A 14861-nucleotide genomic window follows, 5' to 3' on the forward strand; every position below is an offset into this window, starting at 1 on the left:
GGGATGTTGCATGTCTTGGTATGCTGAGGAGCACCAAGCGTCCTGTCCTTGCGTAGTTCTGCCGAGCAGGAGCGATGCTGCCTTGCGAAGGGCGAGTTTTGGTCCTCGGCATTTTCTGGGGGCAGGTGCAGTCGAGGCAATATGTACGTTCATACCTGCAGAAAGGTGGGGTGGTCGTTTTGGGGCTGGTGATCCCTGAGCGGAGAGGGGACGCGCCCAGCCCCGGGGACGTGTCGGCTGGGGCTGAGCATCCCGGCTGCCCTGCGGCTGAGCCGCCTCCTGCGGCTCCCTGGGGACCGGTCCGTGCGTTTCCAGTTGAAAACGGGGTTTGGCTTTGAAGTTACTGTTGGCAGCTTTGGGGACAGGTTAGAGGGAGAACTGAGGGATGGGGAGATGACTGAGGATGTTCATGTGTGGAATTATCTCTTGCAAATATAATTTTTTTGGAGTATGCTTCCTTCTCCCCTCCCGCTTGTTTTGGGCGTTAATTTAAAACGTGCTTTTGATTTCGAATTACACAAATTAAAAAGGCCTCCCTCGGTAAAAGAGTGCATTAGACTGCATTAAATTATTCTTGGGAACCCCTCTGGAAGATGGAGAGGGCTTGGGAAGCGCAGCCTCCGTGGAGCATCGCTTGTGGCGCAGGACCTGCGGGGGCCGGTGGACGCGGGCGAGCGGGGGTAGCGATCGCAGCCTGCAGCAGGCTGTAAAGTCCTGCACAACCGAGGCAATATTATGCATGGTTTATGCCAGCTTATGAAATCCCCCCGGCGTGGCGGAGGTGCGTATCTCCATCGTACCGGTGATCGGCGTTTCTCCCCAAATGGAGGAAAGCTCTGCTCAAGGAGCTGTTAAAGGAGCAAGAAGGAATTGGTCTGTAAAAGATGAGGGGGGGAAACAATCAATTTGCAGCCCTTGGAGGGCCTGGGCATCCCGTTCGTCAGCCTGGCAGCCTCCCCTGTCCTTCCCTTGCTGTGTATTGCTGAATATAAAGGGGCTGTAATTATTGAAATGGTGTGTATAGGAGAATTTAGCCTCTCATTTCAGTTGCCCTCATGGCACTTCAACAACTGGCATGGAAGATAATAGGCTTTGTGGCGGTTACGCAGCCAGGGAAATGTCGTACGTGAGTGGTTGGGGTTCAGGCTGGAAGCCGGGGTGATTCTCTGCGTTGTTGTTAACGCACAGCTGCTTCATAAAATATTTTGGCCGGGATCTCGGGGCTGTCCATCTCGGCCGGCGTGCTTCCCCTCGCGGGGTTTGCTGCTGCCTTCCTCTGTCGCCCCTAATCCCGCGTTGTGCGCTCGCTCTGAAGGATACCGGCGCTGAGGGCCCAGCGGTTGGCTTATTTTTATGTCCCGCTATTGCTTCTTCAGAGCAGGCACTGTTATTTGTTTCCCAAAAAACCCTTGGTTACATAAAAATGAGTTTTTTAATTCATATTTGCATGCCAACATACCCTGCCATTCAGTGAGGCTGTTGGGAGTATTCAGGGCCGTGGCATCATTACATAGTTATCTTTTTTATCAAAAAAAATAGAAGGGTTGTGTTTGAGTTAGGATAATATTTTTGAAAAACCTGGTTGCAGCCCCTGCTGAAAAGCTGTTTTTTCTCGGAAAGCGCGCTGTATGTCTGTGCCCGTGAGTGCCCGGGAACGCGGTGCTTCACTGTTTGCAACGCGTTTGTCAGTTCCTCTGTGTTTCCCCGTATCTTTTCTCAAAAATCAGGTGTGCTCAAAAGCCTGGTAGCAGGGAAAAGAAACTCGGTATGTACGTTTTTACTCTTGGGATTTTTTTTTAAGGCGGTTTCATGGTTTTGCAGGGCAGGGGCTGTTTGCTGCTGACCGTACATTTAGTGGTTGTGCAGCCGAGTGCTCTTCTGCGGGTGGCAGCCCCACAATGCGGCAAGCGAGCAGAGATGTAGGGTAAATAGGAGGTGACAAGCCCAGAGCCAGTGGCTTGGTAGGGTTGCACCCCGGGCTGTGATGCTTTTCTTTTAGGGGGGTGTAGCAGGATCTCCTCCGAGCGCTTTGTTAGTGGGTGCCCTTTTCATTTGCATGGGTATGAACCAGCGAGCACCTTGCCGGCGGGAGCTGAGCGGAGGCGAAGCTGGTGTAAGCGCAAGGAGGATCCCTTCCTCGGCTGGAGGGGGGCTGAGCTGGTCCCCGGGGGCTGGGGATGCGGCTCGGGGTCGGGCTGGGCAAGGGGCGATGCCCTGACCTGTCCCTCGGAGCGGGGCAGGGTAAACGCGGGGCTGCACGGCGTCAGCGTGGGCTGCGCGCAGCGTGGCCTCGGGTGCCCGTGCAATTGTATGGCGTGCGTTATATCCCCCCTCTATTGCTGTGGGCTCCTCTGGCCCTCCTTCGTTCCGTACTTGCATCTCGTGCCACCGGCACAACCCAAACTCATTCTTTTCCCCGCACGGTTCTTTTGATCCGTTTTTCCGCCCTTCCAATGCTGTGATGGCAGAGCAGAGGCGTGAGAAGTGGCTGGAGCAGATGCTGGCTGTCTGGTCCTCAAGTCGCAGCAGTCCTTAAAATATGAATATCCCCCCAAAAGCCCCCTTTTCCTCCCGAAACACAGTTCCTCCAGGCATTTGGAGAGATACTCCTGTGTGTAAATCTGCTCGTGTTACTGTTACGGGGTATTTAAGACTTAAAAAATCCCCTCGAAGGTGTAACTGGGACCTGGTGCTATTGATTGAGCCCAAATAACAACGGCCGCTAAGGAGGGCAGAAAGGAACCTGCTCCCGAACATGCAATTTCCAGGGAAAAGCTGGCTTGGGGACAACCCCCATTCTTTTGCACCCGCTCGTAATCTCATTTAAAGTCGAGGAGTGATTTGTGTGGTGCTGGCCCTTCCTCATCCACGCTTAAGGAAACAAATTGCTCCAGGCAGCTTCATTTGTGACCCTAGATCTAAAGAGCAAAAAATACTTTAAAAAAAATGTTTTATTAATTGCAGATAATTTTCCAGCAGCAGAAGAGTCACGGTTGCAATTCCCAAGGGTGACTTAACCGAAATAACTACGTTAAGCATCACAGATACCATCCAGTCCTACCCTATTTATAGCTGCGAAGGTGGGGGGAGTTTCTTTTGGACTGGTTATCGCTGGAGATGTCGCTGGTGATGCCGTGGAGCTGAGCTCGGCTCCCCGGGGATCTCTCCGGAGGGCAGCCTGCGTTTCCAGCCCTCCCCGAGCCCCAGGCGGGCGGCTGGGACCGCAGCCTCCGCCCCAGGGAGCTGCCAGCGGGGACCGGCTGCCTTCTGGCCAGCCAGCTGGGTATTTCCAATAAGAAAGGGATTTTATAACGTTTTAACTGTGCCGGTGGGCCGGGCTGGTACGGCTTATAGGTGCTTTTCCCCATATAATTAACCATGGGCACAGAACACCCAATTTCCAGGTGTCTGTCCCCAAAACTCCCAGTGTGCAGGTCCCGCCATGTGTTTCTAGGGCTGCGTTTCGACTTTCTCTGCGGTGCTTAGGGCTGCCGATGCCTGCAAAAGCTGCCTTTGCCGAATTCCCCTGGGAGGCCTGCTCTCCTTCCCTGGCTGGAGTTGGATCAAATAATAGCTCTCTGCCACGCTTTGGAGATAACTTTTATTTGCAAATAGCCAATGCCTCTCCACCTAGATCAGCTCCTCTTATCGGAGAGATTATAACTGGCTCACTAAACAATCTAATCCTGTACAACTCCCAGCAATCTTTCGGGAGGATTTTGCAAGTAGCTGAAGAACAGAGTAAAATCTCTGGCTATAGGATCAATTGGTATAAAATCAAGCTTGTATTTGGCCCTGTGTTTAAAAAAGAAAACCAAAACCCAAACCCTATATAAATACAAGTGACTGTTTCTGCGTGTTATCTCTTAAATGATCCCTCGGTGGCTCCTGCACGTGCGGAGCCTGATCTACGGGTGCAGCAACGTGGAGGTGCAGAACAGTGTGCGAGTTTGGGACTTCAGGCGTCAAAAGCGTTTGCTCTCGGGGCAGTGCTGCAGGTTCAAGATTTTTAGATGGAAATACTGTCGCGTTTATAGGCCGTGCCTTGCCATGGATGCTCTGGGGCTGTTCTTCATCTGCTCCGCTGCTTCCCAGCCCCTGGGATGAGCCTGGTCCGTGCTTTGCTCCGGGACGTGCCCTGCTGCTGGTCTGCAGCTCTCCCAGGCACATAAATCCGTGCCCGGGCAGGTTCAGCAGCCTGGGGGAATGACTTTGCTTCCAAATCTTTTTTGGTTGTTGTTTTTAACTTTGGAAACTTAGTGCAGAGTTTGCCAGCGGTTTTCTTTTCGCTTGCTGAGCTGCTGGCGTTGAATGCGAGTGGGCAGGCTGGGTTACTAAAGAGGTTTTGGTTTCCCTGTTGACCATTCACTTTTTTTTTTTTCCCCTTCCAATAAAAGGAAATCGATAGCAGCGAGCAGCGCTGGATAGCTGCGCGTTGCATGCTTTGATTCTTGTCCCAGGAACCAGCTGGGATTATCGGTTGTCTTTGTACTTTGAATTTTAATAGCATTAACTATAGCGTAGTCATGTTATTTTAAAATCCCATCGAAAGTTGCCTTTGTAACGCAGCAGACACCACTTGGGTTGTGTTTTTCTCCTCCCTCGCCTGCAGAAATCGCAACCAGAATTAAGAGACAGATTTTGAAGGTTAAAACTTCCCAGATTGTTTCCCTCTCAGTTGTCATTTCGGGACGGTTTTGTTTTCTTTCTGATTGCATCAAATATTTGTAATCCTGCGGGGTCTGTGATGCGAGGGTGAATCTCGCTCAGGAAAACAAAGGGGTGGTTTTTGGTTTTGTTTTGTTTTTTTTAATAATTTCTGCAGTGTAGCAGGGGGGGAATTGGTGAAAAGAGCGGTTACCAAACACGGCTAAGCTTGGCGAAGGTAGGGGCCATGCTCCGCGGTGCCTCTCCTAATGCCTCTTAGTTGGGTATTTGAAGCATTGCCCGAGGCTTTTATATTTGGAAATATTGAGCTGTCGGATGGCGACCCTTTCACCCAGCCTGATTTTTAGATACTTTTTTTTCTTCTGGTCTCGCAGGCAGCCCCTGGGAGAAGGGCCTTGGCCCGCGTCCTGTCCCAGCACGCATAAGGCATAAAGCAGCTGAAATATTAAAAACCTCCCTATCTTACTAAGGAAACAAATAGCTTTGAACAATTTTGAGTCTTTGAGAGCTTTTGGTTGAGCTGTGTGTTGGGGGGGTGTGTCCGGTGTGTGAATGACCAGTTATTTCTTTAATTTTTCTAGTTTTAAACCTAATCGTGGAGCCATCGTTGGGTGACAAGCACATCCCTGGCTCCAGGGGACTGCTCCGGGCTCCGAGTCATCCACGGAAACCCTGATTTACCGTGCTGAGGGTTTAGGGCACAGCCACCTAAGCCATGGGTCTAACCCGGCTGAATTCCCGCTCGCCGACGCTATCGCGCGGGTCGCTCCGGGCTTTGGTGCCGGTCCGTGCACGCAGCTGGGCTCTCCCAGAAACGCCTCCTTCTTTCATCCCCCCCTGCAAACACCCCGCGCCTGATGCATCTTGCAAACAGAGCTGGGCGTCTTTTTCCCACGTGCCGTTGCTTGCACCCAGTTAGATGCATTGCATTTGCTCCTTCATGGCGTATTTTTCCCCTCCAAATCCCCAAGTTGGCCCTGGTCAGGTTTTTTTGTTATTATTGGCCTGATCTTTTCAGTACAACAATATTTTTTCTGGGGCGGTGCCCAGTGCTGGGCACAGCTCGGGAGAGGTCCTGCGAGGGCAGCGTAGAAAAGGTGCACGACATCGAAGCCTTTATGCGAGTAAACAGCAGGAAACATCATCTTTTTTGTCTTGCTCGAGTAAGGTGCTGAAAACCCGTACTTGAATTATTATTCTTGATTGCATTTAGTTTTGAGTTAATACGATTGCTTCTTGGGTACCTGTCTCCTAGGATCATTTATTACTCTTTTCATTTTCTAACTCTAGCTATTCGGAAATCATGGCTGAGGTTATAAAGTATATTTGGAAGAGATAAGGGTTCCTTTTATTTGCTTTGCTCTCTGAGCCTGTGGAGGACATGGGTGGGAGGGAAAGGCAGAAGTCTTTTGCACGAAAAGCGGGGTTGTGAACTTTTATTTATAAGCTGAAAGCTAAGATTTTCAAGGGTCCATTTGAGTTAAGAAACTGAAGCTTGGGAGGGGGAAAAAAAAAAACAAAATCAAAATAAAAAACAAACCCAAACCAAAACACAACCCAAACCCTGTAATTACTGTGAGACTTGTGATGAAGAAATGAAAATTGGCAGCTCCCGTTGTTGCACATCTTGCTCCAATAATCTCTCTCCTCTTTTTCGTCTTTACTCCCTCCATAAACTCCTGTTCCACCTCTCTTCCCGGTGCCCCTCCTTCTTCCCGAGCCCTGATGCTGGGAGTATCAAGGATGTCACGTCGGAGCCAGGATCCCTCCCCGTGGTTGCCGTCCCCTGGCCACCATCCCGTGCAAGGGCAGCAGGACCCGTTAAAATAGAAAAGGCATCAAGGGTTGTAGCACATCCACCTGTAACCTTAACTAAGCACTGGATGCCTCCTGGGGAGCTTTGAAATGTATTAAATGCAATTTAAAAATCAAACCGAGCCCTCGGCTGCCTTTTTCCAGCCACGGTGCAGCGTTTGCGTCCATCGGGAGCGGGTGCAAATGCCGTGTGTTCCTGGAGCTCCACGTCCTCGGCCGCTCCGGGCTCCCCTGGCACTTTGTCGCCAGAGGAATTGCGATGCTCGGCCTCCCTGGGCTTTCTGCGTGTCCAGATAAAACACTTCAGAGCATGGCTTCCTCCAGAAAGCATCACTTTTTTTTGCTTCATCTGGTTGGAAATAAAAAATAGGAGGTTTTTCTCTGCTTAGCTGGGTTGCTCTGCTTCCTCGCACGCCTGCCTTCTCCGGGATGCAATTTTCCACCCTAGCAGGAGTGGTCTCCCCAGCGGTCTTGACACTGAGCTCATTCCATGAGGATCCAGTCCCGGGCTCCAACCTGGTGCTGCCAGAAGCTGGGCTTCTGCTGCCAGCATTGGCGTGCATCTTCTGTGGCCTCTGCCGCTCCTTTTTGATTTTTATTTTGTTTAAAATTTTTCTTATATGTTATTTTCCCAGCCCTGGGTCTGCCTGGCGCAAAGCGCCGATACCTTCGTGGGAGCGGCTGCCTGCCAGCTCCACGCGCTGCGGGGCGAGCTAAGATTAATAAAAGGCTGTCACTTTTATTAACTTTGCAACCTAGTGCGTTATTTAATTCCAGGCAGGCACCAAGTGCAGCCCTCTAAGCTTTAAATCGCTTTTTCTGCCTTAGTGCATGCGCGTAAGATACATGTGCAAGGGGCGGTGTTAGGCTGCCCGCCACAACGCTCCCATCGAGTAACGCTGCGGGTATTTTGGAAAAAAGCACGTTTTTGGTAGCAGTCGGGGTTTGGCTCCCCATTTTCAGCCTGCCGCTGCCGATTTGGGGTCGGTCTGGTCTTTTTATGGTGCAGGGGTATATTCATTTCATTGCAGTCAAGCGTGCCGTGATATTTAGTGTGGTGGTAAAGTTTTGGGGAAGAAAATGGTTGAAAACCTTCAGGTGTTGTATTTTTGTCCTACGCCTCCTGGCAGGGAAAGGCAAGCTTTGCTGCGAAGGAAGTTTTAATAAACATAGTTTGGAAGTTCGTTAAGTGGCACATAAATAAAATACGTCTCCCTCGCTGCTTAGGAACTTGGAAAGATCTTCAGGTTTATTTTTATTTTTTATTTAAAAAAAGAAAAAAGCTTTTGGAAGCGGGGCTCTGAGTCACTTCACAGTGATGGGCTGCAGACGCGGGAGCAGGGATGCAGCGGGGCTGCTGGGGAGCATCCCAGCCACGCGCGACGTGGGCTCAGCCTGCGAATTCACGCCCGCCGAGACAAGCGCGAGGTTTTTACATTAGCCATAAGGACATTAGCCCCTTAAACATCAGAACTGGGGGCAGTTTTCCTGCTGTCGGCTGGTAACTTGCCGTTAAAGTGATGGGCTGCTTTAGCAGGGAGAAAGCTGCTCGGTACTGCCCTGCACCGTGCTATCCGTCTCCTTACTGCAGTGCAGTTATTTTTATCTATTATATATTGTTCTCGGTAGAATTATTCTGCCCCCAGCCTGTAGATAAGGGCTGTTACTAAATGAGTTTGAGCTCTTCCTTGAAGGTTAAATTGCTACCTCGTAAGTTGGCGAGTAAGACGGGGAGATGCTTTCTCTCCTTCCCCTCCGCAAAACGTGGGCTTCAGCCCTGACCTGGCAATTTTGTCGAGTGTTACTTGAAAAAGGCGAGTATTGTACTGAAATGCTGCCTTTAGTCCTCGGAACAGACGGCTCTTTCTGAGCCCTTTCTTGTTAAGATGCCCACCCGGGTGTCAGCTCTCGGGTGGGATCCTGCAGCACGGATTTGGGCAAGTTTCTTGTAGGCATCCCTGGGAACGTTCCCGTAGGATGGAGGTCCCAGCTGGGGGACGGGGTGTTTTTGGGTGCTCCTCCAACAAAATGGTAGCTTGTGATCCCCCCTCGGAGCAGCGCAGGGGTGTAAATATTGGTGAAAAGTGGTAGCGCCATCGTGGTGATGCTGGTCCTGCAGTCTGGATTAAGCCCAGCCTTGGTGTTAGCATCCTCTGTGGCTGTGAAATACGTAACTGATGGTAGAAATAGGGCCAAGGAAAGTCCTGACGCTCTCCAAAGTTTGGGGTGAAAGGATTAGGATGGAAAAATTGGTAGGAAAACTTAGAGAAAATGGGACTGTTGGCTGCTCTGCCCAGAGGTGAAGTTTTCAGTCGGCCAGCGAAATGACAGTATATTTAGTACCGGCGTTGCTGACATGGAGGAGGTTGGTGATTGGAAGGCTACCGTGGGATATGTCGCATGGGTAATATTAGGCTGTATATCCCTGGAGGCTTCCCCTCGAGTCCTGGGGTCATTTCTCCGTTATTTATAACGCAGCTAGGAGGGGTGGGTCACATAAACGAACCCAGCGGGGCGGCAGCGTCGGCCCCGTGCGGCTCACGGCGCCTGCGCCAGCCTCCCTGGCTCCAGCCGCGGCTCCGGCGCCCGCGGTCCGGGGCGGCTGTGGGGCTTCGGGGATGCAGCCCCAGCCCAGCAGCCCTCCGCAGCACGGGGCGATGGCTGTCCTGCAGGTCCTCTTGTCGGTGGGCCACGTTGGTTAACAAACACGGCTGCCACGGGTTTTTATAATCTGTTAGCATGAACCATTAACTCTTCCTTTTAATTATTCAGGTTGCCTTTTCTAAATTTCTTTTTTAAGTGGAGCTAATAGGCTTTGCAGGGGAGGCTTCCAACCACAGCGGTTCCTCCCCAGAGGAGCTCTGTTTGTGCATCGCCAGCTAATCTCTTTTCTTCATTATCCCTTATCTTCCTCGAGCTGATTAATTGCTTTCAATTGATTTATAAATATTCTGTTGATACACGCAGTGGATGGGAGGGGAACAGGCTATGTCCGGGCACATGGGGTCATTGATCCGTGCAGCCCCCCCGGGCTTTCCTAACCTGCCTTGCAAAGCCGAGCGGTTTTTTTTTTTTATTTGCAATTCCCGCCAGCCACCAAAAATTGTCCTGTAGCGTCATTTTGAGTCTTTATTATTGATGTGCAGGTACGAACCTTGTTGCTTTTTGTGGTCCTAGTTGAATAGCCGTTGGGATGTTGGGCACAACCAAGGGCACAGCAAGGAGAGGTTTGTGCTTTGCCAGCTTCACCAGTGGCAAAGAAGGTGCCGGCGTGATGCACGTTTCCAGCTCCGTTGGTGCGTCTCATCTGCTCCCAAATATGTATCGGACCGCTGCACGGGGCCCCAAAAACGTTAGGAGGTGAAACGTTGGTTCCTTGCAGCTTTGGGGCCGCTGGAGGCGCGGATGGGGACGTGAGCGGGATGCGGGTGGTCTCTGCCCAACCTCCCGGTCCCGCGCCTCCGCGCCCGGTGAGCGGCAGGTTTGGGGGGAGAGAAATGGGTTCTGGGTAAGTGCTTTTCGTGTCGATAAATGCGGTGGGTTGCGTGGGCAGCAGCTTGGCTGGCAGTAGGTGTCGTAAAAGGATGTTTTCTGTACTGGATTCCCTAATACGCGTGCATGTATTGCTGGAGTGCTTCGTGAAGAGGGATGATTAGAATTGCTTATTTGAAACTCTCTGGAAGCTAAAGTGCAGCTCTGAAAAAATCAGAAAAAGGCAGTAACATCTGGTTAGTAAAGATAGCGTCCAAATTCCAAGGCAAGTTGCTTACCTTCAGCCCCATTAAAATCATGCATGTCGTTGAGGATGCAAAGGGATTTTTAGGAATGGGAGCACGTTTTTACATCGGGATAAATTATTAACCTCTCCTGGGAGGCGGCTTTTTTTTTTTTTCCCCCCTGTTATTTCTGAGCATGCAGCCTGTTCCCTGCTCGGGCGGGCTGAGCGGGCTGGCCCTGGGGACGTGATGGCCCTCGGTGGCCTTGCGGTGACGTTCCCGGCTGCGCAGCGGGCGAGATAAGGCTTTGCAAACCTCGACCAGAAAATGCTTCCAAAAGTTTGAGACCGGCCACGCAGCCCTGGGTTTTCTTGCTGTTCGATATATTCGTATTTTGATTTATTATTCTCCTCTTTCACCATAAAGTGGCTGGTGGCACAGGCACAACCTCAATGTATGGCAACTTAATTACATGTTGCTAATGAGAGGCTGCCAATCGAGCAGGCTGTTTTAGCAGCCCGGGCTGCCGCTTTATCGTATATTTGCAGGAGTTGTGTAATTTCTTTGTCATCATATATGGTAATATATTCGCTGCAGCATGACACGGGATGAGGTTCAATGAATAATGTAAAACCCAGAATAACACTGAATCTATATTAGATGTGCTTTTCCCCCCAGCGTTATTTTAAAAAGGAAAATATTGATTCTGGTGGGGTTCAGCGGTTCAAAGCTCTCGGAGAGCCCACGTTTCGCCGATCGATACCCAAGCCGGTGGCCGGCCGCGTCCTGTCCCCTCCCCGGCTGCAAACGACAGGCTGTCGGCGCGTCCCTCGCCTCCCCGCGCGCTCGTTGGCGCTGGCGAAGCTGGGGAGGGCGGGAGGGAGTCGGTGACGTTTGCCTCCGGATCCAGGTGGGGCAGGAGCACGGAGCTGGTGCCGCCCCGGGCCGCGAGCGAAGGGCGCACCTGGGGTTTGGGGTGCGTGGCCCGTACGTGCCGTGAATATAAACTGGCGACGAGCTCAGAAATGGGGATATTGGGGTTTCGGTCCCTTCTACCCGCTCCCCAATGCGGAGGTGCTCGGGATGGAGCAGGGCCGGCTGTGTTGGGGTTTGGCTGCCGGGTGAAGCAACCTTCCCCAGAATACACTTTTTTTTTTTTTTTTCCTTTCCCCGGTTACTTTCTCTGAAGGCTAATTAGGATGGATAATTTCTATTTGTTTTCTTTTTTTTAACCAAATTTCCCCTATTCTGATCTGTATCGTTTATTTTTGCGGGCCATTATCTTAGTGTCATTACAGCCGTTTAGCATTTGAATGAAAAGATCGTAAGGAGGCCAGAAGTTGTTAGGCATAAAACGCCTGTAATAACAACCATAGTTCTCACGATAAAATAAAAACCCAACAGAAATAACCGTGACGAGTTCAGGAAACTGTACCAAATGAGATTGCAACCGGGAGCACGGGAACCGGCACGATGATGTTTGCCCTTTACTCCTTACTTCTTTGCCTCTTTACGTTGGAAACGGCTTTTGCAATGCTGCTTTAAAGACGGGGAGAGTCACTGTGTATGGCCTGGGTGGGGACGGGGAAAAAAACACTTGGGGATTTTTCTTTCCGTTTTGGCTTTAGTTGATCAATGCAAAAACTCTCGGCGATGCACGTGCAATTTTCGGGAGCTTAAAATACTCCGGCAGTGCTGGAGGAGGAGGAGGTGCCAAGCAGTGCCAAGATCCTGAATGAAAATTACTCTTACCGCCTCTGGTTTTGGAGCCAGATCTATGTTAATTAATCCTTTGCCTTACGCGTTAACGTTTTGCAGTCTCGCCGCCGTCGATTTTTAACTCGGTAAAAGCAGACGGAGGCTTCCCGGAGTGCCTCCGAAATTCCCAGCCGAGCGCTCTCCTCGGTGACAACGCCAATTTGTCACGAGTGAAATGTTTGACAAAAATGTGTCATTTCTGAGAAAAGTTTTCCTTGAAAGAAAAAGCAGGGGGGGGAAATAAATCAGCTCTGTTTCGAAACATCTCCTTGCTGCTTTTTTTTTTTTTATTTTATTTTTTGGTGAGATATGAGGATGGGGAAGGGGGTTTCCACAGGCGCGGGGGACATGTTTTAGCAGCTTTTGCTAGAAGTAGATGGCGTTTTGGTGCAGGAGACCTTGTACAAGATCTTATACAAGGAACCTCGTGCAAGGTCTCCTGATTTTTCTGTTCCAGTCGATGGAGGTGTGGTTTTTATGGACAGCTCTGTTCTCCAGGTCAAATGCAGCTCTGCAAGGACCAGCTCCTGTCCAGAGGTACATAAATGCATTGCTGACCTTCTGCAGAGATAATTCTCACGGGGCTTAGGTTATTCAGCAGTCACTGCAGGTGCCTGGGCCTTCAGGGCAATAATGTCCATTGACATCCATATGGTCAAGCTGTATTTAATCAACCACCAACTGCCGTGAAGTTTTGGGGAGAAGGGTAACTTTTTGAGGGGCGATGCTGAAGTTGAAGTGCTTCTTGACCCCAACTTGACTCTCTATTGCAAGTCGATGGTGGCCCCTGCCCTTGTTGGTGATGGTTGGGATTTTCCGCCTAGCCTTGAAGGAGTTGGGAGATTTTGGTGGTGACCACCCGTAGCTCCAGAGCCATAACCCTGGTGGGATCTGCAAGCCCGGGAACCCGGAGATGCAGGTTTGTCCTGGAGCGGAGGCTGTCCGGTTTGGCTCAGCCCCCTCTTGCCTCATCTGCAGAGACCTCCTGAGTCGGCCTTGGGTGGCAACGGTCCCTCCTGCCCTGACCCTGCAGAAGGGTCTCGGCTAGGAGGGCTGACGGAGGCCAGCGGGTCCCCGCCGGGGTTTGGGATGAAGGGCCAGACCCGTCTGCCCTGACACCCAGCTCCTGTCCCCTTCTCTGCACAGGCGGCCGCCGGGATCCGCGGGAAGTGACTCAGTGGACAAAAATACCCCCGGCCTCGGCTTCCTCCCGGCGCAGGGCCGGCGTCCCCTCTCCGCCCCGCTCGCACCCTTACTCAGCCCCGGCCAAGGCATCCTGCGTGCAGCAGCACCCCACGTGCGTGGGCAAGGATAAATCTTTTGTAGAAGCCGCTTACTTGCTGATTAGCAAAACCGCCTCATGCGGAAATACGGGTGTCTGGGGTCGCGTGGAAATCCCAGTCTCAGATACTGGCTCCGTTACCGACCTCGTCCCTCCCAGCCTCCCGCTTAGGTGTGCTGTGACACCAGGAAAGCCGGCTCTCGTTAGGGCTGATGCCTTCTCCATGTGGTGTCTCCGGAGGGGACGCATCGCCTCCCTCCCAGCGGCAGCCGCCTCTGGCACGCAGTAACGGGTTGCTCCAAAGCAGAGAGACGAAACCCAGACCCCAGCCCCAATTTAAGCACAGCCAAAAGCGCAACTGCTGCCCAACACAGGGGCACGCTCAGCGCTTGGAGCCGGGCTGCACCGCGCACACCCGGCCAAGGCATGCGTCGCCTTTTAATTAACTGGCACCCTTTTTCCGTGCACCTTCTAATGGGGTTTTTAATGGAGTAAGATTAAAATTCCTGCAGGGAATCCCTGCAGGCGGCATTGCTGGATTAAAGAGCAGCAGCACTGCACCCGCCGCATGCGTGCGTTGGGGACGAGGACGGGTGCTGCGGGTGTGAGTAATGCCGCTTGGTCCGTCATTAGTCAGCACGAGCAAGGACGCAAGCCCAGCCAGGGAGGAGCGTGACAGGTCGGAGGAGGCTCCCAGGAGTTGCTTTTGGGGAGCTTGGGGCTTGTGCAACGCCCGTGACGTGGAAAACCTCCTCTCTCTGCTTTGGTTTGGGGGCATCGCCGCTCTGTACCTTCCCGTGCCGTGGCAGATCAATCCAAGAGGTGCACAGTTACCTTTGCACTGTGCTGGTTTGTAAAGCAGATTTAAATCAGCAGGTTCTCCCAAACCTGGCGGTGTTTCCTTGCTCGTGTGGGATTGCTCTGGCTGCCACGGCATCCCCACCGCATCGGGAGCTGAGTCGGCACCGGCGGGCGCGCTCCGACTTGATCCCTGAGGAGGGGAGTTGTGCAAACAAGGAGCGATAGGAGGTGACGCAGCGGCCAAGAGCGGAGGTTTTGTGGGCTCCGAGGAGCCGAGGCTGATGGTGGCAGGGGTTGGGGCAATGGGTGCGTTGCACGCCCCGGCAGCGATGCCGCAGGTGCTGCTGCGGCATGCACCGGGCTGCCAGCAACATGAAGCAGTGTCAGTGCCACCCTATTGCATGCACCGGGGCTTGTTGCAATAAGAACCACGGCTTGTTGCAAAACAAAACCAACTCCCTTCCCGGTCGCAAGCCGCTGGCAAGGAAGCAGTGGGGAGGGGGGCAATGCCTGGCAGCGGGGCGTGGGGCTGGTAAGGACCTGTTTTATTGACCCAAGCTCATTTGGCGTATGCGACGGCCGTGGCTGCATCTCTTCCTAGCCAGGGGCGCCTTGCTCCTCCCATGGTTGCACTCTGTCACCGGCTTCCCAAAAATGTAAAAGCCAGTGCACGCAGGGTGTGCCTCAGTTTCCCCATGCCTAAGATGCTGCTGCTGTAGGGTGGGGGAGCCAGATTTGCAGTGGCTGGCGGAGGCTTTGCGTGCCGGGCACTGTTGGAAAGCAGAATATGGTGATTAATTTTTTTTTTTCCCATCTCAGAT

At 52.1% G+C, this 14861-nt stretch overlaps 1 protein-coding gene across 2 annotated transcripts in view; it reads left to right on the top strand.

Moving 5' to 3' along the window:
- The window catches only part of KAZN (kazrin, periplakin interacting protein), a 94624-nt gene that overhangs the window by 57141 nt on the left and 22622 nt on the right, over positions 1-14861 (top strand). The window lies entirely within an intron of this gene.

Source organism: Platalea leucorodia (genome assembly GCF_965183815.1).
Source record: "Platalea leucorodia genome assembly, chromosome: 17".
Classification (NCBI taxonomy): Eukaryota; Metazoa; Chordata; class Aves; order Pelecaniformes; family Threskiornithidae; genus Platalea; species Platalea leucorodia.